This window comes from Haliaeetus albicilla, chromosome 15 (assembly GCF_947461875.1).
Source record: "Haliaeetus albicilla chromosome 15, bHalAlb1.1, whole genome shotgun sequence".
Taxonomy (NCBI): Eukaryota; Metazoa; Chordata; class Aves; order Accipitriformes; family Accipitridae; genus Haliaeetus; species Haliaeetus albicilla.
Genome location: NC_091497.1, coordinates 34500375 through 34514094, shown reverse-complemented (window position 1 = coordinate 34514094; position 13720 = coordinate 34500375). Strand labels below are relative to the sequence as shown.

Genomic DNA, 13720 nt, shown 5'->3' with positions numbered 1-13720 from the left:
GAGATGAAAGCAGCACGAACCTGGCCAGTCGCAGCAGGCTGTGTTTAGGGGACTTTTGCCACCTTTTGGGCCTGTAGCTCTGAGTTATGCCCATGGTAAAGTGGAACCAAGTTGCATCAAGTCAGTGGAATGACTCTCGACATAGCTTGAGTTTAATGGCTAGAAAAACATGTTCTGAAAGAATTTTGAGGGCACATCAGAACATATGAGCCCAGATGCTTCAGATCAGACTGAGAAGCAGAGGGTAGAGTCTGTTACTTGTTAGCAGTAATTTAGTGCATGGTGAAAAGTTTTCTACAAACAGGCTTGTGATATTAAAAAAATTATCTTTTTTTTAAGGCAAGACCAGGCATCATCACCTGAATGGCTCAGTGATTACAATACCCTGACCCCTGTCAGAAGATGAGGTGACCTATTAGAGAAAATATAAAAAGAATTTATGGAATTAAAAGTGATGTGTGCCACCCTTTTATTAAAGTGAGACTGAGAAGGGAGCAAGACCTCACTGAGAAGCCTATGGCCACTGCTAGGGAGTCACCGCAAGTGCTGCTGAAGTGAAACATGTGATCGAGCAGAAAACTTCCACTAGTAAGTGCTGGGGACTGTCACTTATCTCAGGGCAACGGTTCTTGAAGGAGATTTCTAGAAAGGTAGCTGAAACTGTCCCTTGGCCACACGGTGGCAGTTCATTCCTAGCTATTCTGCAGCCCTCCTTTTTCTCTGATCAGCAAGAGAACTGGGGATGAAAGGGAAAGGGAAGTGTTTTGTCCTGCTTCATCAACAGACGGTCAGTGTGTTTATCTGGTATTCACTTCTAGGTTCCTTAATTCACAAGCATTTGTTTGGCAGTTTCCAATTAACATTAGTTCTTTAAATGAGTTTATTCTTCCAGGGAGATCATTTCCTTAGGAAATAAATAGCCATGACATCATAGGGGACACTGAGACCTCAGTAAATCATGTCGGAGATGCTGACCACTTGCCTCTGACTGCGTCTGGAAACAAATGGACAAAGTAATGTCATTGCCAGAAACAATGCAGTCTTAGGCACAGAAAATACAAAGATGGATTAAAAATAATAAACAGAGGATTTGAAGATTCAGAAGTTCAGTCTTGAGATAGGCCTGAGCTCAGAGTTTCTGACCTGATCCTGAAGTTCCTTCCAAGGCCCAGGAGAATCAATATATGATGTTTCCAGCTTCTTGGGGCCTGTAATGCTATTATTCCAGAATCTGCTAATCCAGGCAGTTCAGTTAGTCAAAAGCTAACCTGCTCCTGCATCAGCTGCTGCTGTGTCTTCCAGGGGTATGTTTATATTTAGTTTGTGCACACTAAACTTCTTGAGGTTTTTTTGCTTTGTTTTATGCCAAAATACTCATTTACAGGAAAAAAAAAAAAGGGATTTGTCTTTGCACTGGTTATGACTACACATCAGCAACGGGATTAATTTCATTAATTCAGATGGCTGTATGGTCCCAAAGTGTTCAGATTAATGAGGTTCCCTACATTAATAAGGCCCAGGTATAACATCAGCGCTGGGACTGCTCACATGCAGGCTCTTAGTCTGGTCTTGCTTGTGGTTTGATGTATGACACTGCGTCCTTTTTAACTGACAAACACAATACTATCGTCTCCAGATGATTGTATGGGGAACGGCAAAGGGAGAGCGGGATTGATCAACAATAAAATACTCCGTGCTGTTCCTAAGTTAGAGCTAGCTTTAGTATCACTTCACTGCAGAGAACCGATTCATCACATTCTTACCCTTCAATAGCTTCACTTTTCAGTTTCCAATACACAGAATTAATTTTTGTCCCCCTCACCTCAGTGATATAGGTCTTTGCTGTGCCAGGAAAGTGAGCAGTTCGGTGGAAGGGCTCCAGTGTGAGCAGAGCTGACCCGTAATTACAGCTGAATAAACTGAAGTGAGTATACTCGGGGCCAGATTTGCAGTTGCCCTGAGTGGGATTTTCAAAAGGCACGTAACTAGCATCAGTGGGAGTTAAGTGACTCTGACAATTGCACTGGTGCCTGACTGCTTTTGGAAAAGCTGGTCTGGAGCCAAGCTTGAGTGGACACAGCTCCACTTCTAGGAATTAAATTAGACTCACAAGAAGTCCAGAATTAGCCCAGTCTGTCTGCCTCTAAGCCCACAAACTTTAAGCCCTCGAGTGGTGTAGTTCTGAAAGAAGGAATTGTCCCACATCTTTGTCAGAATTCTGCAGCCCTTGCCGCTCTCTTCCTGCAGGGCTGTTGGTTGTTACTGATGCTCCCATGTAACTTGGGCCCTAAGGATTTGTTGATAATGTTCCTGGAAGTGCAGTTACGAATGCTGTGTGAATATGAGAAATGCTGCTGCTCTTATATTCACACAAGTATGTCCAAGGGCACTTGCAAAAGTACCCCTCTGCCAGGGGATACCTGCACATGACAACATGGCATTTTCCGCAGACAAGTGGTTATAGCAACATCCCACGACATTTCCTGTTCCTTAGGAGACGATTTCAGACTTGTTCTACCCTGAAGTGAGATATGACAGATCAGAGTCTGATCTCCTTCACTATGGTAGATCTGGAGCTTGTCTGTTGACTTTAGGGGGCTGAAGGGAAACAGAAGATGGGAGGAAATGAAATAACCTAGAAGAGATCTGGGGATGAAGAGATTTAGTGCAAGTGTTGCCTTTTTAAACACAGTATTTGGTCTTTCTGCTTCTCATATGGTGTGATGCCTTACGGTGACAAAGATCGGCAGGACTTGCCGGGTGCCATTGGTATGCAACTTGTGGAGAGGACCTGGTCTGCTGAGAGCCCGGGTAGGCAATGGACGGCACTTGGCTGGCTAGACGGACCCCGAGACACAGACAGGTGGATGGCATCTGGGCTGGCTTAACAGCAGCACTCAAAGAAGTGAGCAGCCTGCTTCCAGAATCTATAGATTTCAAACCTGAGTCTGCTCTGTTAGAAGTAACACCCCCCCCACAACATCTCCTGAGCAACTTCATGTTTTCACCTTGAAACACTCAGTTCAGGCTCAGCCCAACATAAATATTTTTCTCTTTGTTTCCTTCAGAACAGTATGCCCTGCTCTCCTGGGAAAGGATATATAGAAAAGCAAATGCTGGGGTTTATATTTCTCTGTGGATCTCTCAGTCCTGTGTACCATGGGCTCTAAACATTCAAAACGGATGTACTATTAAAAAAAAGAAATTCAGAAGGAAAGAAACTCACAGTTGGTCTGCCAGAACAGCAACAAGCAGGAGCAACTTGATTGCTGCGAAGAGCCAAGAGCACCTGCCTTGCAGAAGCTACAAGCAGACAGCCAAACCATGGTGAGCTTCATTCAGTATCACTGTTTAAGATGAAAATATGCGGTGAGAGAATACTTTAAAAAAATTCAATAGCAAGCTTTGTAAGTCAGATTAAAATGCCAATTGCTCTGTGGTTTTCCCAAACGAAACAGTTGCCTTTCACTCAAGTCTGATATGAGATCCATTAATTTCCCTGCTTTATTCTGTCAATAGTTTAACCATATTGGTTCTAAAAGGATTCAGATTACCCAGAGATTATTTTCTTGTAACTGCCTTTAATTACACTCTTGCTTCAAAATTTACTATGTTTTCTTTATGGAAACTTGAATTACTGATGTGAAGAATTTAGGACTGGGGGTCAAAATGAGCACAGCTATTAAAAAACAAATGTACACAAAAATGAGGCCATTGTTGTTTTCTTTAGAGGCATGCCATTACATTTTAACTAGCATTTCAAGAGCTCTGTTTTTCCCCTTTTATTCCGTGAAGTATAATATGTTAATGTTTTCCCTCCCCTTAGTGTGGATTTATCAATTCCTGTCTGAAATCTCTTACTATAGAGAACTTCAGTAAAGAGACCTGGGAAAAAACTCAAGTAAGTATTTTATCCTCCAGAAGAGAAGTACTGGTCCTGCATGGAGACTTTTGTAATGGGGCCAAAGGGGGTTAAAATCTCATTACATGGTGAGAAGGATTATCAATAGAATCGGGGCCCCCACAGCTCTGCACTTCACAATTATAATTAATTCTCAGCAGCCTGTGCCAAAATTCAGTGCTGAGTCATATCCCCATAGAAAGAGAGTGGCTTGTGCTCAGTGTAAATCAGGAAACAACTCAGAAGAGGCAAAGACATCCCACATCGGTGGTGACAGATGCATTTGTCCCTGAGATTAATAATGCCTTTACCTATTGCCAGGTTCTCCTTTCCCCTCTGGGATTTCATGTGTTGCGTATCATAAAAAAGACTTGTTCATTTCGACAACCTGTGTTAGACAGCGGCAAATGGCTGACAGAGACCCACTTGGTGACCCACCACCCCTCTCTTGCGTGGAGGAAAGCCATGAGCAAAGGCCACACTAAATGCTGACGATCCTTTTGAGGAAGGTGGCCTTGACTGGGGGGGTTTCCTGAACCAGCGAAGGGCTCTCTGTGCAAATAACCCTGTGTGGTGGCACGGGCTGGGAAAAACTCCATCAGGGGAAACTTATGCAGCTCGCTTCTCCATGGCCCTGTTTCATTGACGGGAAGGACGATTTCGTTAACAGACCGCAGAAAGTACATTTATAGCTAAAAAAAACCCTCACAAAGCTCACAGCATGTTATTAACCGAGTCCACTACTTTAGGGGCATGCTTTTGCTCAGCAGAAATGTTAAATAACAGGCCCATGGCAATGGACATCCTAGAAATGCCGATACTTACGGAAAAATGAGCAGTGAGTTTTCTCACTAGTAATTTTTGAAACAACAGCTTCAGCGGCTGCTAGGTGGTTTGCATGGCACACAGCTCTCTTCCTCAGGAAAGAATTTCCATCCCAATCTGCATTGCTTGCCTTAATTATTAATATGAAGACTAAAACACAGACAGATGGCAAAATAAACTCTGTTAGGTTGGTGTGCATCTGAAGTTCCTTCCACCAACATAACTGGGAGCAGATATTGAGCCAAAACATATAGAAAGCTCTTGAAGTGAGTCTGAGATGTCACAGTTTGCACAAAAAACATCCGAGAGTCAAGTTCTTGGCCTCTGGGGCCCATATAGCAAACCAGAGTGGATGGTGACATTTGTAGAGATTTTCTGGCTCTCTTGAGCATGCACACACATGCTTAGGTTGGGCCTCGCACTCATTTTTGTCTGGATCTGGCAGCTTGCTTTCTATGCTGAGCCGATAGTAGTTTTGTCTTTCAGATGTTTACTTGTGTTGTGCCTGCAAGCTCGCCAGAAACACTCAGGCTGTTCTGCCTGTGCTCTGATTTTCTGCTCTCAGCCTCTGAAATGGGTTTGCACACAGTGTGGTTTACTCCTCCTTTTTCCCCGACTATAACTGTATTTCTCTGGTAGTGCCTTCTTGCATTAATATCAAGGAGAAAAAGGAAGAAAAATTTAATGATAAATGTAGCCAAAGTACAAGAGGATGCAGAGAAAGAGGACTGACTGATACAAGCATTTTCTATTCGATGTAAAGAAAAGCATGTATGTGAACTCTTCTGGACAGGGTACATGGGCTCATATTCAACCGTATAACTCTGGCTGGGATGACTGTCACCAGCTAAAGACTTATGGATCTAGTATAAGCCGTGCCTTGGCTCCCTGTGCAGTCATCAGAGGCTGACAGCCATTCATGCCGGCTCTTCATCTCGGGGGTAGGATGGGTAGGATGAATCACCTTCTGAAAATACGTTTCTCTCACAGTCTATAAAAGGGCTCTAGGCAATTAGCTCTGACGACATGCATGACTTTTAGCAGTCCAAAGGTAGGTGAAATGAATCGCAAGTCTTTTCTTTGCAACATGTGTGGTATCTTAGAGCAATGTGCCATTCAGCCTGCCTGCTACCTCCTGCTACCGGAGCTGCTCAAATCTAGTGCTCTTAATCCTAAGTGGGAAGGAGTCATATACTTAAGCACACTGTGGGTAGCCTGAATATACCTCTGTCCCTTCCTCTGCAGTTTTTATGCTGCTTTGATGATGCTTACAGGGCCATCAGGAAAGGATTGCAAATTAGATCAACCTCAGTAGCTGCACTGGGAAGATACTTGAATTTACTACTGGCTGCTTTATGCCATTAGTATCTCAGATCTAGAAAGCAATCATGACAGGACCTGTGTCTATCAGGAGTTTCACTAGGTAGGTAAGAGGGATGTTTGGTGTAGGGAAGGGCACCGAGAGATCAGCATTCGGTCCTGAACATTCCCTGTGTAGAGGGAAATACTGTTTATCATACCACAGTGGCACAGGTCAAGGTTTTCCAAAACTTGTAGAGATTTTAGGTATTCAGCTTAAAATACTTGGTGATCAGGTCCTTTGAAGTATTTCAAACTGGATATCCAAAACCTACTTTTGAAACCTTGGTGTTAACCACTCCTCTAAACTCATGCCATCTTTCTTTCCTTCTCCTTTCCCTGCTCCCACTAGGCCAGAGACTCTTTCTTATGCAGGTTTTTGTAGCATCTGACACACCAGGACCAGGGTCTTGTGTAGGGCCTCTGGAAGTTGCTCAAGTGCAGAAGATGCAGAGGGACGCAGGTTACACACACACTCTGAGGAATGATTGTTTGTGGCCTTCTGCCTGGTTTTCTTATCTAGAGCATCTATGGATCTTCTTTATCAACAGGGGAGGAGAAGAGAGCTCTGCACTGAGTTGAAAATGCTTAGGGTAAACAAACATCAAGAGATAAGGGTCTCTAAAGAGATAAGGCTAAAGGACTGTATTTTCTTTTCTCACATGGCTTTTTTTTCCACTCGTGTTTCTGTTTGAGGAACCATACCTCCTGGAGGAAGCACAGAGGAACCCCTCCATGCCTGCTGCGTTCCCCTCAGCCTACCACTCCAAAGACTTCTTAACAGGGATTGATTCAATTTCTTTATCGTTCCTTGGAAATTGCTTTTATAAAATTAAGAGGTTTAGAGAATGCTGGGCCCTGCTTCCTGGTTCTCCTGTGCTCAGCCCTATCACTGGCAGGATCATTTTCAGAGGGAGCTAGATTGGATGATTTTCCCTCTGTGTTACCTGAAGTCATTATCCTCTGTATTTTTCAGAACCCAGACAGGAGTCAAAAACACCTTCATGACCTATGCTGTGGCTGATGACGTTACTGATTCGAGAAGCCTGTGGCACACTAAGTAAAGACAGTTTGCTGCTTCTCTATGGCTCAGAGAGCACTGACATCTATCCCAGTGCCTCCCAGCAGACCTTGCTGTCATGCCAAGATGTCAGATTGCGGCAGATCTGCCTGTAGCATCTCTCTGAGGGCAAGAGGGAGTAATTTCCCATCCCAGGGTAAGCCTGCAGACGATGGGGTCTTTCACCTGGGTTTGTTGAAAGGACATGCAAAGGGCACGTATATATACTCTACTTCAGCTCACCACCTTTGCATTAGACTGTGTGGCAGGCTTTTCCCTCTGATGCCAAAGTGACACTTCCAGTTGGCTAGATCTAATCAGTCTTCTTATAGACAGGCTTCACGGGGCATCAGCACGCTGGTGCAAAACTAAGCAGTGGAATGTAGTCCCCATTCACATCCAGACTGTAGGCACTTAAGTTCAGATGTCTGTATGTCCACACCCAAGTTAGATGTCTAAGCTCCCATGAAAGACAATGGAGATCTAGTCAATGGACCAAATGGATTCTGCAGTTATTCAGCTGACCAGATGTATATATCTGCCTCCAGGAACTCCACAGATTCTGTCCAATCCTTCATGAGGAGCTCAGTTCAGGTGCCTTCAAGCCCATCCTAGACTTTGTCCCTTCACAGTGGTGGAGAAGTGGACACCACTGCTCAGGCTAATGGAGAGCATAGCATCTCTGCGTGAGGAGGCAGTGCCTTGTTCTCTGAATTCACACTTGCATGAGATCGACAGCCCTCTCTGTTTCTCCCTGTGGACGACCAAAGCTCATGAGAGACAAGCAGCACTCCTCTGGGGCTTGCCCCAAACTAGCCTTGATTTTCATTAGTAATACCTCAAAACATAAATACAAACCTCCACAAAGCAAACAAAAGGGGACCCCTCATTCCAGGTTAGTTTATTTTCCTGATCTTTGCTCAAGACATGTCTTTTAGGTCAAACAGGTAGCATGCTGATTTCACTGGCACCTGATGTGTCCGAGATATTTTTAGTATCTGTAGGTCTTTGGAAATGCTACGAAGTTCTGCTCGGAAATGAATGCCCCATCTTTTTGTGTGGAAAGGAGGACAGACAGAGCAATGCTTCTTCACTGCTATTTTGCCAGGAGCGGCCTTTGTCATGTCATGCCAGGTAAGACAGAAGTGCTACCTCGTGGGTACTGTTCCTGACCAGGCATGCCCTGACGGTCTTGCTTCGAGGAAACCTGTGAATGAAGGACACCTTCTGAGGAAGTGTAGTCACAGGCAGGGATCCATAATATAAAATCCTTCATTTTTTCAACTCCAGGCCCCTCCTACTCCGCCCTATTTTTTTCTTCTGAAATAGCAGTGTGTTTCTACATGCCAGGCTTCGGATGAAATAGATGGGGAGCAGTTAGAGGAGCAGCACAGCTGACCAGTAGGTAAGGTGGTGACACTTGGGCAGACTGGGAATGGTATTCCCTTTACCAGGGCAATTGAAGCTGGCAGAGGCTGTACGAACAAAGCCTAAGCTACTTGTGAGCCAAACCTTTGTGTGTCCAGAAATGCTCTGCATTGGATTCAACACGTGATTTGCATTATCTCTGCTTAAAAGTGCCTGAGATCTGAGATCTTGTTTGGTGTTTAAGACCTATCCATTTGCAAAGAGACAGCACTGGTTGTTCATTTGAAGATCAGGATTTATTTTCTGTACATGTGTATGTATTACTGGGAGCATCACGTTGTTGTGGGCAGTGGGAATCATAATAGAAATGAATGGTTGCTACTCTTAGTCCTATGGCTTTAACTTGATCATATCCAAATAGCTGTGGTTATGCAGCTGGTGCCTGTATGGAGTGACAGATATTCTATAAATACCATAGACAGAAAATAATTGAGATAGCATTTAAAGGGTCAGATGAACATCGTATTTTTGGCTTTATAATTTTATGTTGGGTGTGGGAGACACAACTTGCTTCCCCAGCTTTTAGTAATATAATTATAAAATTGCCTGGTGTTTCCATTTCAGAAAGACACCCGTTTTCTTGCACTTTCCATCCCCCACTAGCACATGTACACAGAAGCTTCACAGTTTGAACCAATTTTACTCTCGGTGAAATTCTAAGCCAGATGTTGAATTCAGTTCTTCTGGTGTAAATCTGGAATCATTATGCCTTGACTAAAATTCTATGAGATTTACAAAGATGCAGGAATATAAATCATTATTAAATCTGGTTATAATTTTCCCTTATGTGGCATATTTTATACCCAATAGTCCTGTTGATGAACTAGATAACAGCCAAAATGCAGGTGAGGGAGAAGAAAAAAGATGTTTCATCTATAAACTTTAAAAAATGGCAGGATTTGATGTAGAGTAATTTACTTAAACGATTAGGCCACGATATGAAGCTATGACTGCTTTTAAATCAGGTAACCTAGAGTCTGTTGCCAGAATTCTTCAACAGTGAGTGACAATGGAAATTTTTAATCAAGAAGAGGAATGCAAAGGGGGAGAGAAGCATGTAGTGTTCCTTGTGCTGCAGAAGTTTAAGAGCCCAAAGAAAAAACAAGAATGGACACAAATTCAGAAAATGGAGCCTTTCATAAAGATAATGAGGTGCATTCAATGATTTACAGAAGTGAGGAAAATTGCTTACAATTTTCTCTGCCAGTTTGAAGTTTTTTTTCATCTACCAGAAATATTTTAGGGATAACACACATTACAGTCTTGAAATTTAAAGAGGGATGGAGATGGATGACTTGGATTGTCCTTTATCTTGCCATTCACACAGGGCAATTGTGAGCTAAATCAAGGCAAGTGACTCTATTTTATACAGGTGTAAATGACTGAAGGGTACTTCTCAAGTGTGATTCAGCTGTCCTATTTTAGATGCCTTTTTTTCAGATGAGATGAATTGCACTGCAGAAATGCCTGTTTCTTCTTATTGACTATAAAGGGAGCCTGGGGTGACCAGCTCAGATAATGGGAAAACATAACAAAAATGTGTAAGAGAGCATTTGAGAAAGAGTGTATGAGCATGTAATGAAAGAACGCATCATCACTCTTTCACAGACTGAAGCAAAATGAATATTGCATGCACCACTGCCATCTCATGTTTAGTAAGTGCTTATCTTTTAGCCTTTGTGTTATCTGAGTGTATCATGTTAAAACAGTCTACCAAGATGATTCATGGCATACACAGGAACATGAGCATACTCACATATGTTCTTCTCTATGCTATTCCCTAGACAGCCCAAGATGAAGCTTCTCAGGAGACAAAGAACCGTTCAACATTGTCATGAAATTGAGAAAAGAAATCCTACGGGGATATTGTGCAAAGTGTGTGAAATTAAGGCAAGGTGAGAGAACATCCTCTTTACCTCCTGTACAAGGATCAGAATGAGCTATGGGTCTCAGCAGTACAGACACTTTCCCACGAGGGAGACAGCCTGCTGAATATAAATATTGTAGGCAGTGAGTCACCAAAGATGATGTCATTGATTTATGCAAGGATTGCAGAGTTTGGATTTGGTGGGAGAGGTTTTCTTGTCTAAATGCAGCCAGACCATGATATGCAGTGAGTTTATTTTCTTCTGATTGTAGTAGAGCTTTTGCTTAACTTTCATTTGTATGCTGCGTTGGGTTATCTGCTCAGGAAGAGTAGATATTCTGGATCTCCTTTTGTTTCTTTCAATTATCTTGTGTACATTTTGTCCTGAAAGGAGGTTGGGTTTTCAGCAGTTATGTAATTGCTGCGGTTGCTTATACAACCAGAGGAGGAGACAAGAATTGTTTTCAGTTAGCTTTCCAGAGAAGTGTCTGAAGTGAAAAAAATGCAATACATCCTTGATAGATGGTGTCAGATGGGACATTGATGTTTGGAAGGATGATGAAGAGGAAGAAACAGTTCATTCTTTGTCAGAATGATAACTCCTCAGATTTTGGATATGAACCTCTGATGGCTCTCTGCTACCACTAGTGTTTACACACACAGACACACACACACACGTATATATATATGCTGGCTAAAGACAAGATCTCAGTTTTAAGGATCATGGATCGAGAACATGACAGAATTCATATACAGTATGTATTCATATACGTTCGAGATGTGCTACAGTTCAGCTTTTTGGGGGGACTGTCTTTTGCTTCTTTTTGAACTCTTCACTAGCAATTAGAAAATAACTGCACTTTGGTCAGCCACAGAATTTCCATAGGCTGAGGCAGCCAAGTTACTGCCATATCTACCAAGCTGCATGAACGGCAACTATTGCTCTTCTGCTTTCATGAGAATATTTGTAATGAAGAAAGCATCATGTCACAAGTCACTGAGGTAGCCTCCAGTGCTATACAAAGGAGTTTTGTATAGCAATAAAAAATATGTTTGCATTATTATGTGTGGGATCTTTTTCTGGCAGCATTTTCACAAAACTTGTTTTCTGGACTTACTGCAGCCTCCATAAAACCATGTTGTGGGCAGAAATTTGGCACTGGAGAGCAGTTTCAACATGCTAAGGTTTTCTGATGTTTTGCTTTTATATTTACTTCAGGAATTTAAAATTAATTTGATCATTGCTAGTTTGCACGTGACAGTACCTGGTTTCAGGCAGGCAGATTTCATCTTCCTTTGATGCTATATGGCTCTCCCTTGGCACACCAGTATGAAACTGTTGCTTCTACTTTGGTAAGGTTGCATTCACCAAGAATAAGACAATGTATGTGCACCGTGTCACAAGAACTGAGAAAAATCACTTCCAGCCTGCTTCATAGAAATATATCAAACTACTGCATTAGCTTATGTTTCTTTCCTTACCAGAATAAAACAGCTAGCCACATTTTCAATTCATTCTTTTGATGAAAGGTGTAACAAAAACATTTCTGCAAGCAAAGTAAGGTTCACTGAAATAGTTCAGATTTCCTTGAGAATCTGAAACAAAACTATTTTCTATTTTCCCATAAAAATCACCCCATGGAAAAGTTTGGCAAGTTTCTACAAATCAGTTTTGTTAAGATAGTTTGTTCTGTGGAAAATAAAAATAATTTTTTATTAATTGACTGATGCTCTGGGACCAGTTTATTATAGATAAAGAAAGTTTCTGAAGGTGCAAAGATCAGAAAGGCATCCAGCACCTTCAGCAAGACTTTTTTTGTTTCAGCACCACTTATGCCTCTCAAAATCCTCTCCTTGCTCTGAGCGTCTCTATTTTGCCTTGTTATGTTTTTTTACAGAGAACTTGTGACTTATTTTTGATCCTGTTTATCCAGAGAAGCTTTGGGCTGAAGACAAAAGATTCTGCTGTGCATTTCCTTCCCACGCTCTGTTTGACGAAGCAGTAAGGCAGTATACTTGGGTTGAACGTGGAACTAAACCTTTATTTCAGAGAAATAAGTCTATGGGCTGGCTCCTTACCTGGCACAAATTGCCCCAGCCTACTGTGAAATTGATGCAGATAGATAGACTGATTTTTGGTTTTTTTGTAGACTCTTTCTTACCTAATGTTGGAAATCAAGGAACACCACATTGCTGACTTGATGCTCGTGTTAATATTCCTGGGAAATGAAAACCAGCTTAGTCAGCATTCCCAAAGTGAGATGTACTTCAGGACTGGGGGACTGGGGCTTCGTGTTCTTCATTATTAGTGTTCCTCAAGGAAAGGGGCTGAGACTGAAGAAGTCTGGCATCTGCGGAGTCACAAATCTGTCAGAAATTGAAGCACAGAAGTTAAGAGTTTGTTCGGCCGAGGACCCCTCTATAGTCAGTGGGAGATCTCCAGAACACCCTCTTCAGAGGTTCGGAGGTCAGAGCACACATCAGGCTCTTTGAGTGACTGTCTTTATCCCTTGACTACAGAGGGAACTTAAGAGTTACAGTGTCCTTACATTAAGTGTGATGATGTCCATACATTAAGTGGCTTAATCTGGCGTCATCAGTGCTGATACAAACATTGGCCCCCTGAGATCTTTCCTCAAGATAATAGTAGCAGCGGTCCCTTCTCCTCCCAAAGTGGGGATGAGAAACAGGGTTGCACATCATCCAGTGTGTCTTTTTTTTCCTTTTCTTTTCCTCTCTTACCATGATATCAGTCTTTCCTTCTCTCCCCAAACACACATCTGCAGACACACATTGTGGCATTATCTTACATTTCTTTTGAAGAGAGCTTTTTTTAATCTTTATTCATAATTTTCCTTCCTTCCTTCAGCTGTGGATCAATCAAGCAGATATGAATATTCAGAAGTTCACATCAACAATATGGAACCCAGGGACCTGTTTAGATAAATATTTTGCCATCTTCCACCTACCAGTTACCTTCCCCATTTTCAGCAGGAGGAAATATGTCATCGAATTCCATTCTCAAAGCAAAAGGAGAAAATTCATCTAAATCATGGAGAAACCAGTCCATACTGAAGGTTAGAAGTATCTTTTTACTTCTATCTTTGTGGAATGAAAGCAGGGAGAGGACAAGATAAAAAAACCCAAACAACCAAACCCCAAACTAACAAATAGAAAATTGAGCCACTTGAGATTTTGTGAATATATGTTTTATAGAAAAAGAAGTGGGATACAGAATATCAGCTCGTCTGGAGATTTTCTTCCTGTTAGTGCCCTCCAT

General features: G+C 42.2%; 1 long non-coding RNA gene across 1 annotated transcript in view; it reads left to right on the top strand.

The window, feature by feature from the left end:
• The first annotated feature begins 345 nt into the window (after positions 1–345).
• Positions 346–13720, top strand: part of LOC104317544 (uncharacterized) — a 29361-nt gene continuing 15986 nt past the window's right edge. Inside the window, exons 1-8 of the long non-coding RNA XR_011327946.1 lie at positions 346–588; positions 1836–2905; positions 3069–3327; positions 3827–3901; positions 7062–7302; positions 7694–8279; positions 10358–10468; positions 13310–13517. This is a non-coding gene — a long non-coding RNA (uncharacterized lncRNA). The remainder of the gene's footprint in view (positions 589–1835; positions 2906–3068; positions 3328–3826; positions 3902–7061; positions 7303–7693; positions 8280–10357; positions 10469–13309; positions 13518–13720) is intronic.